The sequence below is a fragment of the Sphaeramia orbicularis genome, chromosome 15 (assembly GCF_902148855.1).
Source record: "Sphaeramia orbicularis chromosome 15, fSphaOr1.1, whole genome shotgun sequence".
NCBI classification, from domain to species: Eukaryota; Metazoa; Chordata; class Actinopteri; order Kurtiformes; family Apogonidae; genus Sphaeramia; species Sphaeramia orbicularis.
In genome coordinates this window covers 16,435,106-16,462,901 of record NC_043971.1, presented here as the reverse complement: position 1 = coordinate 16,462,901, position 27,796 = coordinate 16,435,106, and the positions used below count along the sequence as shown (strand labels likewise).

Sequence of the window (27,796 nt, the reverse complement as noted above, 5' to 3'; positions counted from 1 at the left end):
GGCAAAAAATTTTATTTTAATTATGGAAAATTACCGTATTTTTATGAGATGGCTATTTTCCATTATTTAACAGTATTTTTTCGGCACCCCTGCTGCTGGAATAATACCGTTTTTTTTTTTTTCTTTTTACAGTGTACAATGACTCATGATAAATTGTGCAGAGGGAAAGTTACAGTGACGTTATCTCTGTCACGTTTTGGTGAGTAGAAGTATTTTCAGTCTGATACTTAAAGCATGTTTATCTTTGAAATTGGTAAATGTCGTGTGTGTAAACAGTGACGCAGTTCAAACCAGATAAAAACAAGTGGTGTCAGGCACAACAAACCTCGCACGTATTGTATCTTATTTTGGCATGGATCCAGCTGATGTCATCATGTCTATGCATGAGCTGATGTCAGCCTATCAATGGGCTCTATGCACAGCCTCACTGCTTCCTGGATTTCAGGTGGGTCCTTTATTTCCTGTCTTTGATTATTGGACACACTGATTAATCCAGGTGTACCTAATTAATCACTAGTCACAACAAGAAGTAGTAGACACACCTGGATTAATCAGTGTGTCCAATAATCAAAGACAGGAAATAAAGGACCCGCCTGAAGTTCAGGAAGTAGTGAGGCTGTGCAGAGAGTCCATTACCCCTACACTGTAAGCCCGGACTTTGTATTTACTAAAATACTTTAATTATTATGTGCTTCAATTATTTAAGTTTTATTACATTACTATAAAATGTTGAGTATATTCTACTAATTTGTAGACAGTCAAAAGTACGAAAAAGTTTAAGTTGAATGGATTTAAATCACTAAGTTTTAGTCATGACCACGCCTTTTTATCTGTGCATTGCATTGTGGGTATTGGGCATGTTGTTGTAAATGTGTTCTTTTTCTGTGCAGGGGTTTAGCGGGGTTGTGGTGTTAGTGTTAATTTGGACTTAATGTGTATATGGCAGTGTTTGTTGGGCCTTTTGTGTTTGTTTTTGTATTTTTGTAGAGCTGCACCATGAGTCAGAGCCATGGGACCAACAATGGCTTTAATGTTCATCTGGGATTAAGTTAGAGCAATCTTAAACTTCATATTGTGCCAAATTGTAGGTATTATCGTTGTTGACAAGTTATATGGAGCTAAGTTGCTGCTTAATGTCCATCCACATTGCAATGTATTAAGTTGAATGATTATACAAAGCAATTTGTATTATAAAAGAATTTTGTTTAAGTCAACTTGGAATTTGGAATTTATGCGGATGCATAAACAGAATGAGAATACCAGCGGATGCACAAAGCAGTGCGGACCGCCGCCAGCGGAAGTGAAAACCAAACTTATCGTTCATTTCTCTTTTCTCTTCCTGCTGAAGCTAAGTTTTTAAACCTTACCAGTGAAAACGCTGCAATATTAGTATCACATTAGTGTTACCTCTGTTGTCTCCATGTTTGTTATTACTGACTTTCTTCTTCTTCATAAAACTTTACTCTTCTTCGTGGTATTTGTCCAGTATGGTTAATTCAGAGCGGCGCCCCCGGTGGATTAATTGAAAAACGCTCATTCCAACACATTAAATGTCAGTAGCAGCACTTTGTTCCAGTCAGACTAATGACAACGACAATAAAGCACATTTACAAAAGGAACTAAGAACTGGAATGGGATTATTAAGTACTCGTATTGCAGTGGCGATTTCTCATAGACTGCAAGGGAAGCCCGGCTTCCCCTAAAATTATGAAAATTAAATGGTTAAATATGTACGGTTGTGTTGACATTTTATTGACCACAAATGTGTTAGAACACGTTCATCTCTCAGACAAGTTCATTCAGAATCAGCTTTAGCACAAATCAACGGACGTGATGTTGTTCACTTCTCCTTTATTCCCGTGTCTGTGTTTTCTCATCCATCTCTGCTCAGTGCATTTGTCCGTAGACTGCGGGCGTCTGTGGGCTTCAATGGGACTGAGTGGAACAGTTTTTTTCATTGCCTCAAAACTGGACGGTAATTGGATAAATGCCATGATGTTGTCCCGCCCCCGGACGCCGGACGTCTCTGGGGGTAAATGGAGCTGTGGGCGGAGCTCGGCTGGGCTGGACGCCAGAATGCCACGTGCTGATTGGAGGATCAGTCGAAAGGCTGAACCCCGTTTGACTGACAGCTGTTTTCAGATCTCCTCCTTCACTGACACAGTTCAGTTTAATACTGTCGCACATTCTGCTGTCAAAGAGAGAGAAACCACTACGAAACTACTCGTTCATTTCTTGCACTGTAAATAAAACACACTCATTGTACTTCCTTGTTTCAATTTAACATAATTTCAGCGTTTTCTTGTTTCAGTTCCATAATTTAATCATTTCTTGTTCGAGTTGAATATCGTTTTGTAGATAGTTAAATCAATCAAACTGTCGGCTAGGTCGCAGTGAAAGGAGCATCTGTAGTTTAAAAAGGCTGAAGTCTTACACCCACAACACAATGGGCCAAGGCCATCTAAGCAGAGAGGACACTGGTCCAGTCCCTGGAAAATATGCCCACTGGTACGATGGGGTCACTGAGCATTTTCTTAAAAAGGAACGGAGGGCCGAATGTATGTTTAAATAACTTGACAATTTAAATTTTTTTTTTTTTATGTAATGAGCTTCCCCTGTCTGAAAGACGAGCAGCCACCACTGTCGTATTGGTACTCGGTATCGGCAAGTACTCAAATGTAAGTACTCGTACTCGGTCTGGAAAAAAGTGGTATCGGTGCATCCCTAGTTAAATCATTAACAAAGGCCACTTGAAGAGTCATTGTCGTGTTCCAGCTGCTGTAAATGTACACATTCTTTCATCTTGTGTGTCTTTTCTGTTCTTCTCACGGCTCCTGTACAGTCAGGAAATGAGGTTAAACTGGTTTGTGAAACTGTAAATCCACTGACCTCACTGACCTGGTTGACTAAAGTTAGTTTCCAGTCTTGGCTACTATACTGTTAAAGTAGCGTATTCTTACTTTTCTTTTTTCTTTTTTTTTCTTCCCCTTAAGCTGTGTGAGTATTTGTCTTTTCAACAAGCTCTATTTTTGACTTACAGGTGGAGGGTGAACCTGATGAGGTGGCTTTTTCTCTTTCTGGGTCACAGAGGAAAAACAGGGAGAGAAAGAGAGAAGGAAGGAAGACAGGGAGGGAGGAGAGAGATGCACACCGTGGAAAAAGGTCAATCTTATTACATTCTTTTAATGACATTTTGTATTGGCTGTGGGATGATGAAGCTATTTAGCACACTGACGGAAGGAAAACGCATGAATTGCTTTTGTATTTGTATTTTCATTTGTATTTTCCCATGGAACAACAACATTTTAGAACTTTTAAATGTGTCGGACAGCTATGTTCAAGTGCAGTTACTGTAAGATAGAGTACATCAGTGTTTTTTGTTAATTTAAAGCACAGGTGTCAAACATAAGGCCCGGGGACCGAATCCGGCCCTCCAAAGGGTCTAATCTGGCCCGCAGGAGGAATTACACTGAAGATATTAACAATCAGTGGTGTCTAAACCATTTTAATTCAGGTTCCACATACAGAACAATTAATCTCAATTGGGTCAGACCAGTCAAATATTATCATAATAACTGAGAAATAATGAGAACTACAGATTTTATCTTTGTTTTAGTCCAGTGGTTCTCAGTCTTTTTCTGTCAGGCCCCCCTTTGGAGCACAAAAAATCTCCAGCCCCCCCTCAACCTCAACAATATTGTACCTGTGGTGCAGTTATTACCTTCATTGAAAGAAACATCAATATCGTAAGAATACTTTTTGCTTTTCCTTGAATAATTTGTTGTGCAAATTAAAAATAACGTAGATTCTTGATTGAACAATACAAATGAACTCAACAAGACTGCTCCCTGAGACATAAGTAATGGAGTAAGCCCTCTCTTCCAGCCCACTTTTCTTTATTACCTCCGCCAAGGAGGTTATGTTTTTGCCAGGGTTTGTTTGTTTGTTTGTTTGTTTGTCTGTTTGTCTGTTTGTTTGTCTGTCCGTTAGTGTGCAACATAACTCAAAAAGTTATGGACAGATTTTGATGAAATTTTCAGGGTTTGTTGGAAATGGGATAAGGAAGAAATGATTAAATTTTGGTGGTGATCGAGGGTGGGGGGGGGCGCAGACCAGAAAATTTCATCAAAATCTGTCCATAACTTTTTGAGTTATGTTGCACACTAACGGACAGACAGACAGACAAACAAACAAACAAACAAACCCTGGCAAAAACATAACCTCCTTGGTGTGGGGGGCCACTGATCAGCTTTGGCGGAGGTCTGCGCTCTCCGAGTGCTTTTCTAGTTTGTTTGTTTGTTTGTTTGTCTGTTTGTCTGTCCGTTAGTGTGCAACATAACTCAAAAAGTTATGGACAGATTTTGATGAAATTTTCAAGGTTTGTTGGAAATGGGATAAGGAAGAAATGATTAAATTTTGGTGGTGATTGGGGGTGGGGGGGCCCATGGGGGGGCCCATGGGGGGGCCCATTTCCAACAAATCCTGAAAATTTCATCAAAATCTGTCCATAACTTTTTGAGGTATGTTGCACACTAACGGACAGACAAACAAACAGACAGACAGACAAACAAACAAACAAGCAAAAACATAACCTCCTTGGCATGGGGGGGGCCACAGGGGGGGCCACTGATCAGCCTTGGCGGAGGTCTGCGCTCTCAGAGTGCTTTTCTAGTTTACTTTAAAAGTTCTTTATATGACAAAAAATCTTGGATAAGCAGTTTTTATGTGATGTGTAGAAATTGAACTGTGCATGTAACAGAAATTTTGTAAATTGTGCTTTTCCAAATAAACAAAGAATTAAAAACAAACAAACAAACAAACAAACAAAAAAAACAGTTACCTTAAACTACCTTCATAAATTAGTCTTTGCAATGCGAAACATGCAAAACATGCAAAAGGGAAAGTGACACTGAAGGACGAGGTGTAAAGTATGCTACCTGTCCCATCCCCTGCGGCTGGGTAAGTTCAAAATGTGCACGTACCCACATCTGGCCGAGCGCCACTTCTCTGTTTGTGTTCCCAGAAACTGTCACGAAGGCGTACATCCACACAAACACGCACGCATACACACACGCCCACACCCACTCTGTGGCCCCGAGCACCGGCCGTGACTGACCTGTTCGACTGGCCTGTCTGCACCTTTGTACACACACAAGATCACACATGTCCGATCCACACACACCTGCTGTGGGCCACACCCACAGGTGAGCTGAGTGTTGAGTGACACTACGAGGCCACAGGGAGGCCGTCTGCTAAAGCTAACACACACCTCACACACACACACACACACTGCATTAAAGCTGGGAAAATAAAGGAAGTCATGCAGTACAACATATCGACACAAAACAGGGGTTAGTCGAGGCCGTGTGTGTAATATTTTCATTCCTAGACTTGTTTGTGTACGAGTGAAACTTATTGTATTTTTCTATTAAAGCGCCCTCAGTTTTGTTGATGATTGACAGCTTTAATCTGAGTTCATTATGCAGCTAAGGGCTCACTCACTGGAACTTGTTATGTTAGGATTATACGACTATAGACAGATACGTACGCGCACATCAAACATACGCACACATCAAACGCACAGATAGGATGTGAGTGTCGTCTCTACCTCCTTTTTTCGTTCTTCCAGCCAGGAGCTTTCTCTTCATGTAAATGTACACTTCCACAGCTTTCATCTCTTCTTTCCATTCATCCGCCCATTAAAACACAGTCGCAAAGTAATGATAGATTGATGACGGCCCGAGCTGATTGTGTTTATTTTCATCTGCGTCTGTACTTCAAATGAGTCGAGGCCATTTCACTGTAATAACAGTAATCAGTTTGGCCCATTTTAAATAAGACCTAACCAAGTGTATTGTTATGCTCAATTACTGTTTGTGGTCAGGTCATGCACAAATAAATACAGCCACGTGTATATGCTTAATTCCATCACTATATTTATGCGTTTTGTCTCCTCAGCTACACAAATGTGAGTGTTGGGGTTATTTTGCTTGTTATATCCGATGCAAATTAGGAATAACAATAGAAGCCACAACGTTAAAAATCACTGAGGGGGAGTGAAATGTCACAAATGATTGCAATTTGCGATCACACAGCTCAGCAACTGTTGCTCTACAGCCCTGGAACTTGTTTTCTCCTAAAAATTACTTTGTAGCTAAAAAAAAAAAAAAAAAAAAAAAAAAAAAAATCTCACTAACGCTCTAACTTAAAATCAGTGTGGAGTGGCAGTTCAAGGTACAATCCATTATTATCATATCTCCTCAAATAAAAAGCAATATTCAATTACACAGAGAATTTCTAATAATAGCCAATGTGGAAATCAGGGGAAAAAAAGGAAACTAATCTAGATAAACCTCTAGTGCCTGTTGTGTAATGTTTTACAAGTATAATTTAATAAATTCAACAATATAATCAGTCTGTTTTCAACATTTTTAGCTCACTCACCTGAAGTGTTATTGTGCGCTTTCAGACACTGCAGGTGTGTGTCACTTTAGGGCTTTTATTTAGTAATAATTAAAGAAGTGTGTGGCATTTGTGCAAATGTGAGTGGATTAAAGCAAGGTTTCATACATGTGCCAAGTTTGAAGTAAACTGAAACAAAGTTGACGTTTTTATAAACATTTGAAATTTCGCCCATTATAAGTAAATGGGAGAAGAAAAAAGATTTTAAAAATTCATAAAAAATTTGAACTTTGACCTACTTTTCTCAAAATGTAATCAGATCTGTTCTGGGTCGCTGGCAATTTATAAACCCAATTTGGTATGAATTCAACCAATAGTTTTACTGTTTGAGTGTTAACAAAGAAAGAAACATACAAATAAACAATCCCAACCAAAAACAGTACCCCTTCCATCCCCTTCAGGGGGTGGGGTGACAAAGACAATAAATGTCTAATACAAGCCTTCTTTAAACACAGACCTGCTAGTTTCTGAAGCTGACATTAACCCTTTCATGCATAGTGGTCACTACAGTGGACAGCTCTTCTACAGCTGTTCTCTTGTATATTCATGGATTTTGTTGTTCTTTTCGTTGTTTTTTTGTTTTGTTTTGTTTTTTACACATATCTTTATTAACGTTTTAAGACATTACATATCTTTTCTGACATGAATTGGTAACATTATGTAGATCTCTCCTGATCATAAACCTCCAGAATTACAAGCCCTCCCCATAGTTTTCACACAATTTATCATTAAACACATGTTTCTGTGCATCAAAAATTAAACGTGTGGTGTCCAGCTGAGTGGACATTTTTGCAACTTCATAAACAATAGGTTCATAAGAATTTTTTTTTTTTTCATTATTATTTTTTTTAATGTATTTTTTAAAAATTTTTTTCAATTATTTTTATTTTATTTATTTTTATTTATTTTTCAGAAAAATTTTTTTCAGTCGCATTGTTTTTTTCATTCCGAAAGAGGAATAAAAACACTCAGGAAAAAATTTTGATTAAGGTTCTCATAATTTGTGCATGAAAGGGTTAATAAAGACTCTGTCCACTATTACAGGAAGTACAGCAAATGAACAATAAAACAAGGTGTCTGAGTTTTCATTAGTGATTATTTACAGCAGTGAGTCATGTATTTAATCCCTCTACCTGTCTGAAAACACCTGTGATTTAAAAAAAAAAATCCAAATCATGGAGTAGATTTTCTACAGTTTGGAAACATAGGTGAGGTGTATATGTCCTCTCAGATCACTGGAAGTTTATCCCCACTGATGAAAACACAGTCGAGTTCTGCAGCTCAATCTAAGTCAAAAACATATGCATACTTTTTTCTGCATCTATTATGAAAATCAGTCATTTACCAAATAAAACCACAATTAACCCTTTCATGCTTAGTGGTCACTCCAGTGGACAGTTATTCTCCAGCTGTTCTCTTGTATATTCATGGGTTTAGTTGTTTTAGTTCCATATCAGCCAACACAGTGGACACTTATGCATCATCTCATAAACTGCAATTCATACCGTTACTGTAACTTTGCTGTTGCTGATTGGTTCTTGAGTGGAAATCAATTGTTAATTGTTATTTTTTTGCATATTATCCTCATGAAGTGAGTAATAACTAGTATTAGAATGTTAAAATGTGAGAAAACATCAGATTAGCTGCATTAAACATGGTTTCATTTCACTGTTTTCATATCACTTTATCATATTGGGTTTTAAATACATGTTTCTTTGCTTCAAGAATAAAATTCATGGTGTAGCTGAGTGGACATTTTTGTAAATCTATGAAAAAAACCCTCAATCTCATTGTTTTTTTCACGCCTAAGGAGGAATAAAAACACTCAAAAAAAAACCCAAAGAAAAACAAACTCAACTATAAGGTTCTCATAATTCAACCATGAAAGGGTTAAAGATCATGTTTTTGGTTCACAAGTTGGGTTTTACATTCCCTCCTGAATGCATTTTTTGTTATTTTCTGTGTAAGATTATAGCTTTTTCCTCTCTTACATGTTATTTATTAATTGTATTTTCATTTTGGATGACACTCAATAAGACACCCACCACTGTTAGCAACAGTAAAAGTTACTGATAACTGACTGGGTACTCATTTTTTCACATTCTGTAAAGTTCATGAAAGAACTGATGTTTTATGAAGTAGCAGAAGCCATGGTATTATGATGTGTATTCCTTTCTAAAACTGAACATGTCTTGTCAATACTAAAGTCTTTTGGATTCAACAACAGGTTTTTAATGAATAAAAGTTGTCAATATTGCCAAACAGAGCCATTTGGTCAGTATTTACAAAGCTCCTCCAAGTACTATTTTTCACAAGTTAACTTTATGTCTACAATAAGGTTTCTCTAAAACATTATGTATCATAATGTGATGTGTAAAACACTTTAAATAGTAACTTTACTGCATTGTTTGCCATCTCTGTTTTTTTTTTTTTTTAAACACAGAAGAAACACAATGCTGCCATAAAAACACATACACACTGGACAATCTGTTTTGTGGGAAGGATTCCATCTGAGGCCCAGATATGGCTGTTTGATAAAAATACTCCAACATTTCCCTCCATTAGCATGTGTGGTCTTTTAGAAACTAAAAGCACAGAGCTGTTTGCACTTATAAGATGCTGAGTTACTGTAGCAGGTGAAGTTCTACTTTATGTCTGAGACCAAAAAATATAGATATACTGTATATATACTGAACAACAAAAGAAACGCAAGTATGTTTCGGTATTGGTTTATATGGGAGTTTTATTATGAATATTGGTTTCATATGAGATATTTATATCCAGCTGTGAAATTTACAGTGGGTCTCTCTTGCTGTCCTTGTAGCACTGAGTTGACGGTCACAGAGATGGGCCAAGTGAATATGGCGATCCTGATTATGGGTGGTCACACGTGGTCTTCCGGATCTTGGTCTGTCCCGAGTGGTCCCTGTGTCACGGAATCGTGTCCTCAGCCTACTGATGGTGGACTCGTGCACTTGCAGACGTCTGGCAACGTTGCGAGCCGTTAAACCAGCATCAAGCATACCAATGGCGCGTTCTCTCAGATTATCGTTAAGGCGAGGCATCGTGGTAATGCAGTAACTTTTGAATCTTACCATTTCTTTTTATAGCCCCCGGATAAACAAAGGGAATTGCCACTCCCATTTGTTGCTCCCACTACCATATCACTCAAAACGTACCGCACCTCCGATACTTTGTACACGTGCTCAACACCACTCGTGGTCGTGTTTGCCTGCAAACACACGCTCCAATGGTTATAACTCACTTATTGTAATGTGTATCTCAGTTGACAACTCAACAGGACAGCTGAACTCTTGCCTAAATTAACGACCAAAGCTTGCGTTTCTTTTGTTGTTCAGTATATATTTTTTAACCCTTTCATGCATAGTGGTCACTACAGTGGACAGTTATTCTACAGCTGTTCTCTTGTATATTCATGTGTTTTGTTGTTTTAGTTGCATATTACCCAACACAGAGGACGCTTATGGACCATCTCATACATTGCAATTCATACCATTACTGTAACTTTGCAGTTCTTGATAAACCTGATTTGCAGTAACATGTTGGAGTGTAAATCAGTAGCTAATTTGGACTGATTGATTGATTGATTGATTGAAATCTTTACTTTGAACATGTAGACAGTGAAATCAAAACAAAAATCAACCAACAAAATATAAGCACTGGTACATAAAAGGTTAATAAGTAAACAAAAGGAAAAAAATAAAAATAATTAAAACCACAAGTGGTGTTAAGGTCCTCGCCCTTATGATTTATCACCAATTATTATAACATTATACTCTGAATTTAGCATTTTTTCCAGTGAAAATCGTCTCATTTCCTACGTTTAATTGACTGATCATGAAGATGCTTAGAGTAAAGTCAACAGTTATTGTATCAAAACAGAAAAAAAACTGAAGAAAAGGTGATTTCTTCAGTAAAAAATAGCATTAACTGGACATAAAACAACTGCCTCCATCCACTGTCATTGATCCAACTCCATGGGTTTTACTGGTGAATCAATGTACATTCATTACAAAGCCTCTGAACGTCCAAATGGGTCAAATCTGATGACCAGGAAAAGATGACAAACTGTATTTTGCACCAATTATTTACATGTACTGATAGAATTAGTAGATCAGCAGGTATTTACCTTTTTATATCAGTAAATGATTTAGGTCTTTATGGGTTAATTTGCAAAAAAAACAAAAAAAAACAATAACCAATAAAAAAAATCCCAATAACTCATACTGTACATATTGTTTTTGCACAAAATTTGAAAAAACATAGTATTACAAATAATTTTACAGTTTAATAGTTAAAATTCCATTCCAGGTTGAAGGTTTGATTAGGTTTATGCACTAAAAACCTGATCTGGGAAAAGCTAACATTATGTGATAAAACAAGAATCTAACACGATGAACCATATAAATACAAAAATAGCATTTACCGTCATTCTTATATGGGACATTCACAGTTTAGATCAGTAGATGCTTTTGGCCAACAGTGGATGTTTGGGTCTTTCTGGGTTAATATTATTATTTTTGTAGAAAGAACCAAGTGTCAGCTGTTGCATGGCGAAACTAGTTGAATCAATGCACAAAAATCCCTATCATATGACTTGCTTTCCACATAAAGGAAGGTGTTTGCATACTGCAAAACCTTTTACCCACTCAACCACAGAAGGATCAGTTTACCTGAATTCCTCCCCTGGACCTTTCTTTTTTCTTTTCTTTTCTTTTTTTGTGAGGAAACAGCAGCCACCAATAGATTTATCAAAGTTTCCTGGATGACTTCTGAGGGATAAAATGGTGAAATACTGTGTGTTTGCATGTGTGTGGTTCAGGAGTGGTCTCAGTGTCCTGGGGGGTGGAGAGGCTTGAATGTCAGTTTCTCTAATAACGGGAATCGGTGAAAAGGTCAGCCCCTGTCGCCTGACCAAACCACGGGGATGGTTTATGTGTGTGTATGTATGCGCCGGTGATTGCAAGAAAAAAAAAAAAAAAGTGTGTATTTGAGTGCATATGCCAATATGTGTGGGTGAGTTTCATATTTTTATTTGACTTTGACTGTGAAAAGGTGTGTGTGTATGTGGCAGCGAAGGGGGTGTTGGTCATGCCTGGGGCAGAAATTGATTCTCTGGCCAGGGAAAGGAAATGAGGAGAAAAAGAAAAATGGCAGAAGGTCGCAAGGAGTGAGAAGAGCAGGAAGAAAGAAGAGGAGAGGGGAAGGGTCGAGTGATGGAGGGAGGAGAAAAATGAAAAGGAGACGATGGAAGGAGTAGAGCGACGCGAAGGACGATGGAAGTAATTGAATATGAAAAGAATACAGGAGAGAATAATGTACGTAAAGAAAGAGTGATATGAAGACGGCTGAAGCGGATTTAAAGGAGCGGTTGGGTTTTTGTATGAGGTTCCTCTTCTAAAAATGCATCAACACTGACCGTTATACACTACAGGTAATGCATCGACCATGGATAAGTACCTTACACAACCCCACTTCACAAACTATCACTAAGAAGGAGGAGGAAAAGGTGGGAGATGGAGGAAGGGGATGAGGGTATACGGGAGTAAAAGGATCTATAGTGAGGAAGCAGATGGTGGAGGAATATGCTGTGAGAGTAAACAAACAATAAAAGTGTAGATGAGTATCTTAAAGGAGTGATATTTTGCTTTTTTTTAAATGGAATTATGCATTTTAAAACATTACCCTGTGGTCTACATAAATTGTAAATGTTCTGCTTGGGTCTAAATTCTTCATTAATTCAACTCCACAGGTCCATGTTCAAAACGATTTCTGAGTAATGACACCAGAAGGGTGGTTTTGAGCGCCGGCCCTTTAAATGGACATGAGCCAGTTCAGGCCCCGCCCCCACCAGGATGTTGACTGTGCTGCTCTGTCCAGTTCAACTAACAGCTGAACATTTTAGGTCAGAGGTGGCTGCTCGTCTTTCAGACAGGGGAAGCTCATTGTCGACTTACATCAAAAAAAATTGTCAAGTTATTTAAACATAAATTCATCCCTCCGTTCCTTTTTAAGAAAATGCTCAGTGACCTTATCGTACCAACTAAACAAGAAAACGTTGAAATTATGTTAAATTGAAACAAGGAAGTACAATGAGTGTGTTTTATTTACAGTGCAAGAAATGAACAAGTAATTTCGTAGTGGTTTCTCTCTCGATTTCACAGCAGAGTGTGCGACGGTATTAAACTGAACTGTGTCAGTGACGGAGTAGATCTCAAAATAGCTGTCAATCAAACAGGATTCAGCCTTTCGACTGATCCTCCAATCAGCATGTGGAATCCTGGCGTCCAGCCCAGCCGAGCTCCGCCCACAGCTCCATTCATCCTCAGAGACACTGAGCGTCCGGGGGCGGGACAACATTGTGGCATTTATCCAATTACCGTCCAGTTTTGAGGCAATGAAAAAAACTGTTCCACTCAGTCCCATTGAAGTGCATGGACGCTGAGCGTCTACGGACAAATGCACTGAGCAGAGATCGAATGAGAAAACAGCGCAATGAGAATGTATGAGAAGTGAACAACATCGAGTCTGTTCATTTGTGATAAAGGTGATTCTGAACGAACTCGTCTGTGAGATGAACGTGTTCTAACACATTTGTAGTCAATGAAATGTCAACACAACCGAACATATTTAACCATTTAATTTTCATAATTTTAGGGGAAGCTGAGCTTCCCTTGCAGTCTATGAGAAATCGCCTCTGTTTTAGGTAATCGACTCAAAGTTTGGACATATTTTCAGTCTTTACTACAACCACTGCTGCTGACAAACAATTATGTATTACTCTGAGAAATGTCCATCTGAAGTCTTGACCTTGTATGTGCAAATGTCGTGATGTAACTAGTTATAGATGTAACAAATTAAGCAGGAATTGAAACGGGTTGCAGAAATCCACTCCATTTTTGCCAAAATGAATATACAGATAGCTTTGCAGCACCTGGAGAGTTCAAACTCACACTTTTGGAACTATTAGGGTCCAAATACACAAATAAATGAACCAAAGACTAATAAAAGTGGGTTTAGCAAAGTATGACCTCTTTAACAGCTGGTGTCAAACAAATATGCAGTGAAATAACACAGCTTTCATTAACATCTTTCATATCATAAAATAACTTCCTAATCAATGTAGATATTTTTCTCTACATTTCAGCCTTTCATCCACATCTTGTTTCCCAAAAGATAAGATTTACCAAAAAAATGTCTGATTTTGTGCATCCATGCGGAGAAAGAAAACTGTATAAAACAATGGTGTTACATCTCATTTTGCTCATGTCCATTATCAGTGTTGAGTGTAACACATTACAAAACTAATGCATGACAGTAACGGATTACTTTTTGTTGTAACACAGTAGTGTAAGGTATTACTAATCAATTTTCAGTATCCATGTCCTGCAGTAGATGGAGGTCAGCATGGTTGCATGTGGAAGACGGCCTTACGTTATGTAATGAATGCACAGTGTGAAGGCATATTGATAATAAACTTTAATTTTGGCTTCATAATGCACATAAAATTGACTGTTCAACTGCAGTGAAATGTCTTAAGGTAACTAGTAGTAGTAGTAGTAGTAGTTTATTTCAAGCACATAGAATCATCAGATAAAGAATCATACAACACGGTCAAAACAAATAAATAAAAAAGTTTTGCGCTTGAAAAGGAGTGGGAAGAAGTAGAACTTATTGACTCCCACCCCCTTTTTACAAACTAATAATCAAACTAGATCCACCTCCTTTGCTTTAACACACATTTTCCTCTATTTTTTACAATAACACAAAACATCCATAAAAACCATTCATATACACTTTTTCTTTTTAGTCATCTCATACACAATCAGATTTGCAATAATCAACCGTTTTCAATATAAACTATAATATACATATCCACCCCAAATATTTACTCCAAATACAATGATCAATAAATATGATAGTATCTTTCTATCATGATAACCAATTAACTATTATATCTTATTTTATGCGTACTTCTAATGTTCTATATTTTGTTACTATAGTGGATTTATACATCCTTTTAAATGCACAGACTGAAGAAGACATTTTTAAGTTTTGCTTCAGATTCTTCCACAAATGTACCCCTCTAACAGATACACTGGCTTTTTATGTTTGTTCTACACTTAATTTTCTTGTAGATTTCAGTTCCCCTTAAATTATAATTACTTTGCCTGGGCTCAAACATCTTCTGCAGACTGTAGGGGAGCATATGTTCATGGGCTTTATACATTATAATAAGAGTACTGAGGTCAACCAGATCGTGTCGTTTTAGAGCATTTAATTTGATAAATAGTTGAATTGGTTGAAGGTTTATGACTGAACTTGTCGTTGTTGCTTCACCTTCATGACCTTGATAGTTGATCCAAACAAGACAGGACTTTTGTTGATTCCTGTTTGTACGAAAGCAGCGTTAGAACAGAATGTGTTAATACAGTCAGTAAACAACATCTACAGGAAATGGTGCCATTAGTGTAAGTTTTCCCTTTAGAGATGAAGGTCTTCTGAAATTGTAGAGGACGTCAAAAACCAAAGACGCATCCCAAAAATCTTAAATCCTGCAATTGCAGTTTCTATTTATCTACTTTTTCCTCTACAGTAGCCATGCCGGTGGTCTGCTCTTTCATGTACAGGAGAGACAAAAGGGGGAAATTACATTAATATTTGAAATAATGAAGCTATGTGGTCATTAAGATGGTCTCCTCTGCTTCCATAGCAATACATTAAGCCAAGACAAGCGCCATGTATTTTACATGGTCCTGTCGTCACTGAAGATGGATCCTGTGGTGTAATGATCCTTAAAGGTACTGCAGGTAGGAAGAGGGGATGAGGAAACGGGGATAAGGCAAGAGGGTTTATATTCCACATATCCACCATTAAGTAGCTGCTCATATTAGTAGCACATTAGCTCTTTATTAATCATTATAAAGCACTTTTCATTTGATAACAGTTTTCCTTGCTGTGCATGAATTGCAATGTTTGTTCAGTTTGAAGCTCATGATTGTGCAAATAAACAAATGACCGTACAATATATGACTTAAGGAACAGTAATAAAGAGTCAATGCTAATAGTTAATGCTAATGGTTTTATGTGTATCCTAATCAGTCTTGTGCAAGGTACTTCCAAATTACAGCTTATTTACTTTTTATTACCTTTATAATATTACTAGGGGTGTCCAATATTGGCTTTTTTGCCAAAAACCCATATGCCGATACTGTCCAACGCTTAATTTCCGACTCTGATATCTACCGATACCGCTGCCGATATATGTGGGATATTCAACTAATTTTAGGTAACATCACATATCTCCTGTCATGGAATTAACACATCATGCCTAATTTTATTGTGATTCCCCATTAGTGTGGTTCAGAAAATCCAACTTCATTGTAGTAACCAAGGCACCTTCTCAATTTGTTTGTTTCAATGAAATGTGTATCTATGCAAAATTTCTGATAGGGTGAAAAGAAGGCAGTGCTCAAGATGTCATCTTTCCTCTAACCATCCTACCTCGTCTTCTCCACAGTTCTTGTCTTTAGATCATTCACTATGGCATCCACACGACAAACTAATGAAATTTATTTGATTGGCTCTGCTGACAGAGAGATTATTACAAGATACAAACCATTACCAACTGTAAAGCAAGTATTGCAGTGTTTCCACCACCATTTGAAGGAGAGCAAATCCATCCGAAATGCCAGTCGTGAGACAATTGACGAGCTCTTGGTTGTATGGCAAAATGCATCTATTCTGAAAACTCTGAAGAAACATGCCATTGAAAAGGTGGAGAAAGTACATGACAACTAGCTGAAAAACAAAGATCTGTAAGTATGAGTATACGCATTGTCGGTTTAGCCCTCTAAATATAAATATTTTATTTTAATTGTTTCCTTTTTTGTTTTGGATAATACAACTTAGCAAATGGTTATTTAATGTAGTTTGAGTCAGATTGACGCTCTTAGTTAATCATCTGAGAGAAAAGTTCTCTAAAATTATGATCATTTCTTATCACAACATGACAATATTGAAAATACATTGTGAGGTTGACCTATCTTGAGCACTGCCATTCACTGAATATATCAACCTAAAACTGTGCAAAATAAAATAAAGTGACATTTGGAACAATTTGGGAAGGTGCCTAGACTTCTTTCATTGAATTTATTTTTTTCTCAAATTACTGGACCACCCTATTCCCCATTGGATGCATTCTCAAATGCAACAAGGCTTTCAAAATGTAAACACTGTCTGTGCAAAGAATACATACTTCAACTTAAGTTGTGGAAAAAATGCCATATTTATTTATTTTCTCTCCCTCCCTCCATGACTCTATTACAGTGTGGCAACTCCACTGTACAGTTTTGAAAACTGCACATTTCTTTCAGCTACAAACAATGCTTCATTTATGTGTTGGTAAATGCCGGTGAAATCAAGGCATTATTTTATCGGTTTTAATGATAGGCAAAAAAAAAAACGATGACGATATTCACTGATATTACATTTTTATGCCAATATCAGGCCGATAATATTGGTGGGCAGATATTATCAGACATCCCTAAATATTACTGTCCCAGAATTGTAACAATTCAAAACGACTCCAATTAGCCTCCAATTTGATCCACCCGTAGCTTATAACAATATCTTGTGTCTGGTACAAAATTGTCCACATCCACGGTGGAATGTGGACTCTGTGGACATTTCAATTTAACATTGAAAATCCCATTTACCACACATTTTTCATTATAACTCAACAAATATTGATTGGAATTTAATATAATTTAACATACACATGACTGGTACCAAGCTTCAACCATTTCTGCTGTATGGAACAACCTTGAAACTGTTTAATTTAAAAAGAAATAGTCGATCCACACATGCACACTGTTCAGGGAGCTTGGCGGAGGTTTGCGTTCTCTTAACACTTGTTTGGTTTTTTTCATTTGAGCAATTAAATTACGGACAAAAAGCCTTACTGAACGTGTATCGAGTGAAATATTAGTGAGAATTGATTAGTAATTCCTTACACTACTGCGTCACAGCTAAAAGTAATCCATTACTGTAATCCATTACTTTTGTTTCGCATTACTCCCAACACTGATCCTAATATACAGTGTTCCAGAAATAGTGTTAGACAGCAGACAGCCCGGCCGTCCCTCAGTCACACAGCTGACCCGATTTGCCTTCTAAAGCCCCAGAGTTAAACGTCTGAGGGCGTGCGTGCCTTTATACGAGCACATGACATGTAGACGCACACCCAGCGTGATGACCCCGCCTCACCTCTCACCTCTGTGGAGATTTTGGCCCAAATCCCCCATGTGGTACTGTCTAAGCCACTGAACCGCATGTGAGCGACTGTAGGACTGTCCAGTGCTCCTGTAGACTGTGTCAGCTGGTTTATCTGAAGTAATCTGAAAATCCACCATATATTTTGGTGTTTATATGGTACTGACTTTATAGCTTATGTGAGTGTGGTTATATAGTTTGGTATTTACAGACAAACCTGTGTGCAAAAACTGAAATATACCAGATTTCAGTGTTTTTTTTTTTTTTTTTTATTATTATTTTTTAATTTTTATTTATTTTATTTATTCTTTTTTTTTTTTTTTTTTTTTTTTTTTTTACATTTTTTATTCATTTATTTATTTTTATTTTATTTATTTATTTATTTTGTATTTTTTGTTGTTTTGCTTTGTTTTTTTGGCTTATAAAATGGTTATGAACATCTTGTATAACTTATAATCACTAAACATCAGATTTTTAATAGTTTAGATCACAGGTGTTAAACATGCAGTCCGGGGGCCAAAACTAGACCACCAAAGAGTCCAGTCCAGCCAGTGGGATGAATTTGCAAAATGGAAAAATTACACTTAAGATATTAACAATCAAGGATGTTAAAATCATTTTAGGTCAATTCAATCTGAAGTGGGTCAGACCAGTAAAATACTATCATAATAACCTATAAATGATGAAACCTGCAAATTTACCTTTTGGTTTTAGTGTAAAAAATAATCATAATAACTTTATTTATGTAGCACTTTTAAAAACTGAGTTTAGAAAGTGTTTTGACAGACAAAGCAAAAGTGCACAACGACAGAATAAAAACACAGAAAACAACACAACACAATAAAAGAGATGAGTACTGCAAACACGAAAACATGACTAAGTTTGAATGTATCGTAGTGGAGAAGGCAGAAATAACATAACATGATGCTGTCAGATCAATGCAAAATGAAGGAATGGAATAAAAAAATCATGTATGTCAATATAAATGAAAAACCAAAACAGGGTAAAATTAAATAGTAAACATTAAAAACATTAAAAGAGACAACGTCACATAAACGCAAGTCTATAAAAAAAGTTAAATTACACAAAAATGTTTACATTTACAGACTAGCCTTTTAGAAAAAATGTGAATAACCTGAACAAATGTGAACAAGCTGAAATGTCTTAAGAAAAGTATGTGGAATTATACCAATATTCTGCCTGTTACTAAATGTTTTATGTATTTGTAGATCCACTGGGATCTGTTTGTTGTGATGCACATGTAAAAACGATAAACTAAGGTGTAATATTGTTAAAATTGCACTTAGTTTTCTTAAGAATTTTCAGGTTGTTGATATTTGTTCGTGTTATGTTCAAGTACACTTCATAGATGTCAATATTTTCGTTACGGAATTTAACTTTTTTCGCTCAAAAACATAGAGAAAACTTTAGACTTGACATTATTTTTAAGTAGTTATTCTATTATTTCTATTATTTTACTAGTCTGGCCCACTTTACCTCATATTAGGCTGTATGTGGCCCCTGAACTAAAATGAGTTTGACACCCCTGGTTTAGATCCACAGTTGGTGTATTGCTATCTAGAGGAAGTAATAACTTGTCATTACAGTCATCAGTAGTCACTTTTCCATTGACCCTCAAATTGCGCAAATATAACTTGCGCATAAAAATTGAAGTAATGGAAAAACGACAATTTCACCAAAAGTCTCATTTTTTGATTAAAAGTTTTTTGTGCTGACAAGAGGTGGTTTTTCGGGTGTAGCACAAATGGTATATCCCGCAAAACTGCAATGGAAAGATCTTTTTTGCAACTAGAGTCAGGCGAATTAAAAAAACGGATGCTGATGTACGTTACGACAAGTGAAGAAGAAGAAGAAACATGTCGCAGTATGTGTGGACACACCAGGAAACCCGATCATTTTAGAATTTAATACGAGTAGAGTATACGAGGAGTAATATATAATAATAGTGAATATATCTGTAAATCAACATGGTGTTTATGTTTGTTGCCATGTTTATGGAATGACTTCTTATGTCATCTCACAGTAATAAATAAACAAATCATCGCATTTGTGATTTAATGGAAAAACCGACATTACGCACTTGTTTTTTCGACATTTAGTAAATATCGGTAAAGTTTTGCACAGATGTCCAGTGGAAAAACGACAAAGAATATCTACTGCTATCGCTAAAGCATCAAGAAGAATAAACACATACGGATATTTCATTTAGCCTTTTTTTTTTCTCTCTCATGAGTCTTACAACACATACTGTTTATTTTTATTCCTCTGTACTCTTCACCCTGTAAAGCTCTCCATAACCTTGTTTTGGAAAATTGATAATATAACTGAAGTGTTTCTTACGTGGCCATGATGTGAGTGTTTGTGTTTATGCGGCGAGGCCAGTGGTGAGGTGAGGGTGCACATGCCCGTGTACGAGCACATGACATGCAGACGCACACCCAGCCTGATGACCCCGCCTCACCCCTCACCTCAGTGGAGATTTTGGCCCAAATCCCCCATGTGCTAGTGCCTGAGCCATGACCTGCATGTGTGTGACTGTAGGACCGTCCACTGTTACTGTTCTGGGACTCTGTGTGGGATTCGTGTGCGTGTCTGTGAAGCGAGAAGGAGGGAAGGTGACGTCAATGATTTCGAGGTGATTAACAATTAGTAGATCAGTAGAGTTCACAGAGGGGGACCACAGATATAGGCACTGATTAGGCTTTAAACTGGTAAAAAATCAGTCTGTATGATTCAGTACATGCAAGAAAATACTATCTATCTATCTATCTATCTATCTATCTATCTATCTATCTATCTATCTATCTATCTATCTATCTATCTATCTATCTATCTATCTATCTATCTATCTATCTATCTATCTATCTATCTATCTATCTATCTATCTATCTACACTGTAAAAAATGACTGTACGTAGAATTAACACCAAAAAGTTGTAAAATTGCAACATAAAAAAACTGACAATACAATGCGAAGTTGTTTATTTGAAAAGATTTTTGTGTTAACGATTAAATCAAATATGGCTGTAGTTTTTACAGGAAGAGTATGTGAACAAAACTAGATTTGTATGTAGAAATGATGTATTTCTATTGTTTTTAGAAAATAAAACTGTAAATTGAAATACAATGTGATGCCGTTTAAATCGCAAGACCATAACCGAGCTGCTCATCCAATAACCAAAGGGTTGGTGGTTCCAATCCTGGCTCTGACTGTCCATATGTCAGAGTGTCCATGGAAGACGCTGAACCCTTAACTGCTCCCAGTCGGACCTGGTGGTTTCATAAAGTGCTTTGGACACCATGAAGGTGTAGAAAATGAGCTAAATAAGTGCAGTCCATTTACCGTTTAAATCCAGTGTTAAATCGACATGTTTAAAATGTTAAATCTACATGTTACTCTGTAAATATGTTTACAGTTGGATGTGTTTTTTACAGTATTGTTCTGGAAACCACAGCTGCCAGTTTTTTTTCCGTAAAAACAGCAGGATTTTTTTTTATCTCTCTCTCTCTCTCTCTCTCTCTCTCTCTCTCTCTCTCTCTCTCTCTCTCTCTCTCTCCACGGAAAAAATGATTAGACCATCAAAAGTCATCAAAAACAATGGTTATGCAATCAAGTACTAACTCCTGTGTGTATCATGTGACTAAAACAGACCAAAAAGAAAACATGAATGTCTAAAAGCACTGTTTTTGTCAGTACAATGCCATAGATATTAATGTAAAAACTGAAATAATTTTGGTTTTTATCAAAAAACCCCCACAGAAAACAGATATCAGCTCTGAAATTAAACTCTGATGAGCTATTTTTGTTGTTATCATTATATTTGTCCAAACAAATGTACCTTTAGTTGTACCAGGCATTAAAATGAACAAGAAATTGAAGAAAACAAGGAGTGGTCTAATATTTATTTCCGCAACTGTAGTGGCTGATTAGGCTTTGGGTAAAGAAATATATCTGTATGTTTCAGTATGTGCAAGAAAATCTTATCTTATCTTATCTTATCTTATCTTATCTTGTCTTGTCTTGTCTTGTCTTGTCTTGTCTTGTCTTGTCTTGTCTTGTCTTGTCTTGTCTTGTCTTGTCTTGTCTTGTCTTGTCTTGTCTTGTCTTGTCTTATCTTATCTTATCTTATCTTATCTTATCTTATCTTATCTTATCTTATCTTATCTTATCTTATCTTATCTTATCTTATCTTATCTTATCTTATCTTATCTTGTCTTGTCTTGTCTTGTCTTGTCTTGTCTTGTCAACTTTATTTGTTGCATGTATTACATTTTTACAACATTTCGGAGCTTCAGTTCAGTTGCTACATAGTATGAATTCATCAGTATTCATCAGAGGATTGAAATCTTGGCTAAAGATGAGATGAACACATGAATATACTGACGTACTACACCAGTATGTGTACGGATTCAGTGTTTTTACTCTAGAAATTGAGCATATAATGTGTGATTACTAGAATAAAAGTGAGATACCAGTATGTTTCTTTCCATAACAACAGTTGCTGAAATTTTCAAGAATATGTGCAGATATATGTCAAATTCCCACAAATCCAAAAATATTTCTTCTCCAAATGCACATGCGGTATTTTTAATTATAGAACAACAACACCCCTTCTATTCTTTAGCATCGGAGTGTACCCTTGCCCTGGTCTGACAAGGTTATGTCAGGCAATACGCTCAGAGGAGCTATTGATTTCCCCTCCAACCTCTCATCCCTCCTGCCTGTTTGCAACATTGGTGGTGTGATCACACAAAGACAGAGACACACAAAAATAGCCTCCAGTTCTGTTTTTCCTCACAAAAATAAAAAATCTTTTTGAGCTCATCAAACAGTGTTTTCTTTTTTAAGTGAACATCTGAGCGCTTGGTTTGCTTTAGTAGAAATAAATTGACAAAAAATATGACAAATTTGAAGAAAAAAACAATGAATGGGAATGTTTGTGTTGATGGTTTTGTTTCTAAAAAGCTAAATCTGTTTAAAGGTGGTAAAATGGCATTTGATTGAATAAACCTGCTGTAAATTACCCATTTGTAGAACAGCTTCTAGCGGCATTTGACACGTGTAAAGCGGAATTCAGAATTATGCTTTTGAGTTAGAATGTCAGTCTTAAACCATGTAGAAAAACAAACATCAAGCCACAAATCAAAGGTGAAAAATCCACTTTGGTTGTGGTTGAAGACAGGAACTTGTAGTGATCTTAACCCGTAAAGACCCAAACATCAACTGGCGACCAAAATAATCTGCTGATCTAAAATGTTTAACAACTTCTGATCTATTTATCCTATCAAAACTTGTCAATAATTGGTGTAAAATGCAGTTTGTCGTCTTTTCATGGTCATCCTATATTTTAAAGGTGCGGGAAACTTTCATGATCAATTTTTCATCAAATCTGTCAAACCTCAGTCATATCCTCAGTATCATGAATCTGTAAGTCTTTCTGTGATTACTCACCTGAATCTCTTGCATTACGGTGAACAATTCCAAAGTGCCATCCACCATAAACAGACAAACAGCCGGGAAGTAACTTGGGCATCTTCGGAATTTTGTTGCAACGTGCATTGTGGGAAACGGAGGCTCGCGAAGGCACCTGGCAGCAGCAGCAGCTACTACAGACACGACGTGGAAACGGCAGGAACTCCCTTCCCTCTATGCATATCCCTTCAGCCGTTTCCGTGTTTCAGACGTTTCCGCGTTGTTTGTTTCATCCATATAATATCATATGGTCGCGCTGCCACTCTCAGGCAGCTGCGCAAACTTCCCTTTCCCACAATGCACGTCACAACAAAATTCCGAAGTTGCCTGAGTTACCTTCCAGCTCTGTAAACAAACGTTTTGTTTATGGTGGATGGCACTTCGAAATTGTTCATCGTAATGCAAGAGATTCAGGTGAGTAATCACAGAAAGACTTAGATTCATGATACTGAGGATATGACTGAGGTTTTACGGATCTGATGAAAAATTGGTCATGAAAGTCTCCTGCACCTTTAAGAATGGCAGCTAGAGCATTTTCAACTGGGACACATTCAGGCTCAAGTTTATGTTTATTCAGTCATCATCCATAATACAGGAAATGCAAACAGTGAGGTTGATTTTAACCCAAACGGCCACCGGTGACACAAACCATCTACAGTTATAAACTGTTTAATAACTGTTCATCCACTAATCCTATCAATACATGGAATTAATTGGTGTAAAATACAGTTTTTCATCTTTTCATGGTCATCAAATATGACCCATTTGGACATTCAGAGGTTCCGTAGTTACCGTGGAAACACTGTCATCTTCTACAACATTGATTCACCAGGGAGTTTGATAAAGGACATTAGTTGTAGATACTTATTTTTATGTTCAGTTGTTGATATGTTTGCTTAAAACGTCACTTTTTTTCAGTTTTCTTTGTTTTTTAAGAAACAACCCTCAGCTTTAATCTGAGCTTCCTTGAACATTTACATCACAGGTGTCAAACATGCGGCGTGGGGGCCAAATCTGGTCCGCCAAAGGGTCCAATCCGGCCTGCGGGATGAATTTGTGAAAAATTGCAAAAATTACACTGAAGGTTTTAACAATCTATGGTGTCAAAATCATTTTAATTCAAGTTCCACAAACAGACACATACAGTCCAATTAGATTTCAAGTGGGTCAGAACCAGTAAAACCTATGAATAATGACAACCCCAAATTTTCTCTTTGTTTTTTGGTGTAAAAAAGTAAAATTACATGAAAATGTTTACATTACCAAACTATACATATACAAAAAATGTGAATAACCTGAACAAATATGAACAAACAGAAATGTCTTAAGAAAAGTAAATGCAATTTTGCCAATATTCTGCCTGTAACTAAAGGTTTTGTGCGATTGTAGTGCACGTGTAAATGATAAACTGATAAACCGAGGCATAATATTGTTAAAATTGCACTTGTTTTTCTTAAGACAATTCAAGTTGTTTATATTATTCAGAGTTTAAAGGAAACTTTCTAGATGTAAACCTGATCCTAATAGAATTTTACTTTTTTTTTTTTACTGTTATTATTTTACTGGTTCGGCCCACTTGAGATCAAATTGGGCTGAATGTGGCCCCTGAACTAAAATGAGTTTGACACCCCTGGTCTACATGATCAGGAAGTTAAATACAGAAAAATACATGATTTTCGCTGAAAAAACAACCCACAAAATACAGAGGATAATATTATAATAAATGGTAATAAAATGGTAAAAAAATAAAATAAAATAAAATTTAAAAAAAAGGAGGAAAGAAAATTAATTTGGGAACTGCCACAAAAGCAGCACTGGGTCTTTATGGGTTAAATGTGCTGAGTGACAATTATTTGCAGATGTTTAGTGTCATCGCATTGGTGTAATATGGTTAAAAGTAAAGGATGGGCATGTAAACAACCCAAATTTACTACAGAAACAACACTGTGGGTGAGTAAATACAGAAAAATACATGATTTTTGCTGAAAAAAAAAAAAACCAACACCACAAAATACAGGGGATAATATTATAATAAATGGTAATAAAATGGTGTAAAAAAAAAAAAATAAAAAAATAATAATAATAATTTGGGAACTGCCACAAAAGCAGCACTGGGTCTTTATGGGTTAAATGTGCAGCGTGACAATTATTCGCAGATGTTTAGTGTCATCGCATTGGTGTAAAATGGTTAGAAGTAAAGGATGGCCAAGTAAACAACCCAAATTTACTACAAAAACAACACTGTGGGTCAGTAACTGGGTATGAAATTGACCTATATTTATGTATCTTGTGATCGTCTGGAGACTTCTTGTTAGTGGGTGTAGAAAAAGTGATAAAATTCTTACAATCCTTAGTAGGAGGTGACTGAGGATATCACAACAATTTGGTGACAAAGGAGGGATTGTTTGTGCCCAGTTTCATTTAGTTTTCTTCTTATTGTAGACCTGACACTTATTTCCAACCCAAATCATTGTTGTAAACTTAACCCTAACTGTTTGATTTTTACTTTTCGTCTTACAGCATCATCCTGTTTTAGTTCTTTCCCTAAACCAAACGTTAGCCATGACATTATAACAGCCTAAATTCACTGGTTTTGTCATATTTTTAATTTTATCTGCAGTATTTGTGTATGTTTTGCTCATGTTTGGAACTCAACCTATGTTATGTTTTGTTATGAGGGTTCATTCAAAGTATTACACCAGATTCATCACAGACAAGGCCAAAACTTGGATGTGTTGCAGAAAGGATCCAATTCATGTTTTTGCCAATTTTACAACTGTTTGCTTCAGTGTCAGTTTTCAAACGTCATCTTATTCCTCAGTATGTTTCCATCTGCACCTCATTAAGACAAATTCAGTAGATTTTCCTTTTGTAATTTGTTGTAATTTGCTGGGTTGGCTGTGAGGCAGTGTTGAGATTCAAAGGAAGTCATTTCCAGAAAGAGTGACTGAGTGGAAAACTGCTGATATATTTATGACATCTGCCTTTATCAATATCAATATCACTATCTACATTAGGAAAACCTCTTCTGTCATTGCCATGTTTGTTATTTTACTATTTTTATGCTACAATTTTACTATTATTTTTTATTATTATTACTTTCTTCCTCTTCTTCTTCTCAAAAAATGTTACTCTTCTTCACGGTATTCGGCCAGTATATTAATTAAAAGCGACATATTAAAAAAATATGATATAGTAATACTATACGTTTTATTATTATTACTTTCTTCTTCTTCTTGTCAAAAAACATAATTCTTCTTCATGATATTCGGCCAGTATATTAATTAAAAGCGACATATTAAAAAAAAAATGATATAGTTATACCAAACGTTTTATTATTATCACTTTCTTCTTCTTCTTCTTGTTGAAAAACATTATTCTTCTTCATGATATTCAGCCAGTAAGTTAATTAAAAGCGACATATTAAAAAAAATGATATAGTTATACCATACGTTTTATTATTATTACTTTCTTCTTCTTCTTCTTGTTGAAAAATGTTATTCTTCTTCATGATATTCAGCCAGTATGTTAATTAAAAGCAACATATAAAAAAAAAAAAATTAAGCTATAATATGGACACTGAATGTTCAAGAGCAAAAAGCATGTTTGAGCAGATGTAAAATAGTTAAAAGTTTATTTAAAAAGTTTCATTATGGACATTTACAGTTGTTTCTGATCGTAAATATGCAAAAAGTCTTTTTTTTTTTTTCTTTTTTGCTAAAACACATTGTTTTAAGCATTTATTATCTATAATAGTGATAATTAATGGCCAGATATTGAAAGTTAAGTTCTTCCTGAAAACAAAGGTGCAAAAGAATTGGCAAAAAAGACACTTTTATTGCCAAACTATACGTTTTATTATTATTACTTTCTTCTTCTTCTTGTCAAAAAATGTTATTCTTCATGATATTTCTTTATGGTATTTGGCCAGTATGATAATTAAAAGCGACATATAAAAAAAACATAAAAATAAATATGAAGCTATAATATGGACACTGAATGTTCAAGAGCAAAAAGCATGTTTGAGCAGATGTAAAATAGTTAAAAGTTTATTTAAAAAATTTCATTGTGGACATTTACAGTTGTTTCTGATTGTAAATATTCTAAAAAAAAGTATTTTTTTTTCTTTTTTGCTAAAACACATTGTTTTAAGCATTTATTATCTATAATAGTGATAATTAATGGCCAGGTATGGAAAGTTAAGTTCTTCTTGAAAACAAAGGTGCAAAAGAATTGGCAAAAAAGACACTTTTATTGCCAAACTATACATTTTATTATTATTACTTTCTTCTTCTTCTTGTCAAAAAACGTTATTCTTCTTCATGATATTTCTTCATATTTGGCCGGTATGTTAATTAAAAGCGACACATAAAAAAAAAAAAAAAGAAGCTATAATATGGACACTGAATGTTCAAGACCAAAAAGCATGTTTGAGCAGATGTAAAATAGTTAAAAGTTTATTTAAAAAATTTCATTGTGGACATTTACAGTTGTTTCTGATCATAAATATGCTAAAAACTTCAAGTTGTTTTTTTTTCTTTTTTGC

General features: G+C 36.0%; 1 long non-coding RNA gene across 1 annotated transcript; it reads right to left on the bottom strand.

The window, feature by feature from the left end:
• Positions 1-1,419: 1,419 nt before the first annotated feature.
• On the bottom strand, positions 1,420-26,416 carry LOC115434491 (uncharacterized). Its single transcript, XR_003937545.1, has 3 exons — positions 26,350-26,416; positions 9,353-9,357; positions 1,420-1,433 (listed from the first exon to the last, which is right to left on the bottom strand). It is a non-coding gene; the product is annotated as an uncharacterized LOC115434491 (long non-coding RNA).
• Between the last annotated feature and the right edge of the window lie 1,380 nt (positions 26,417-27,796).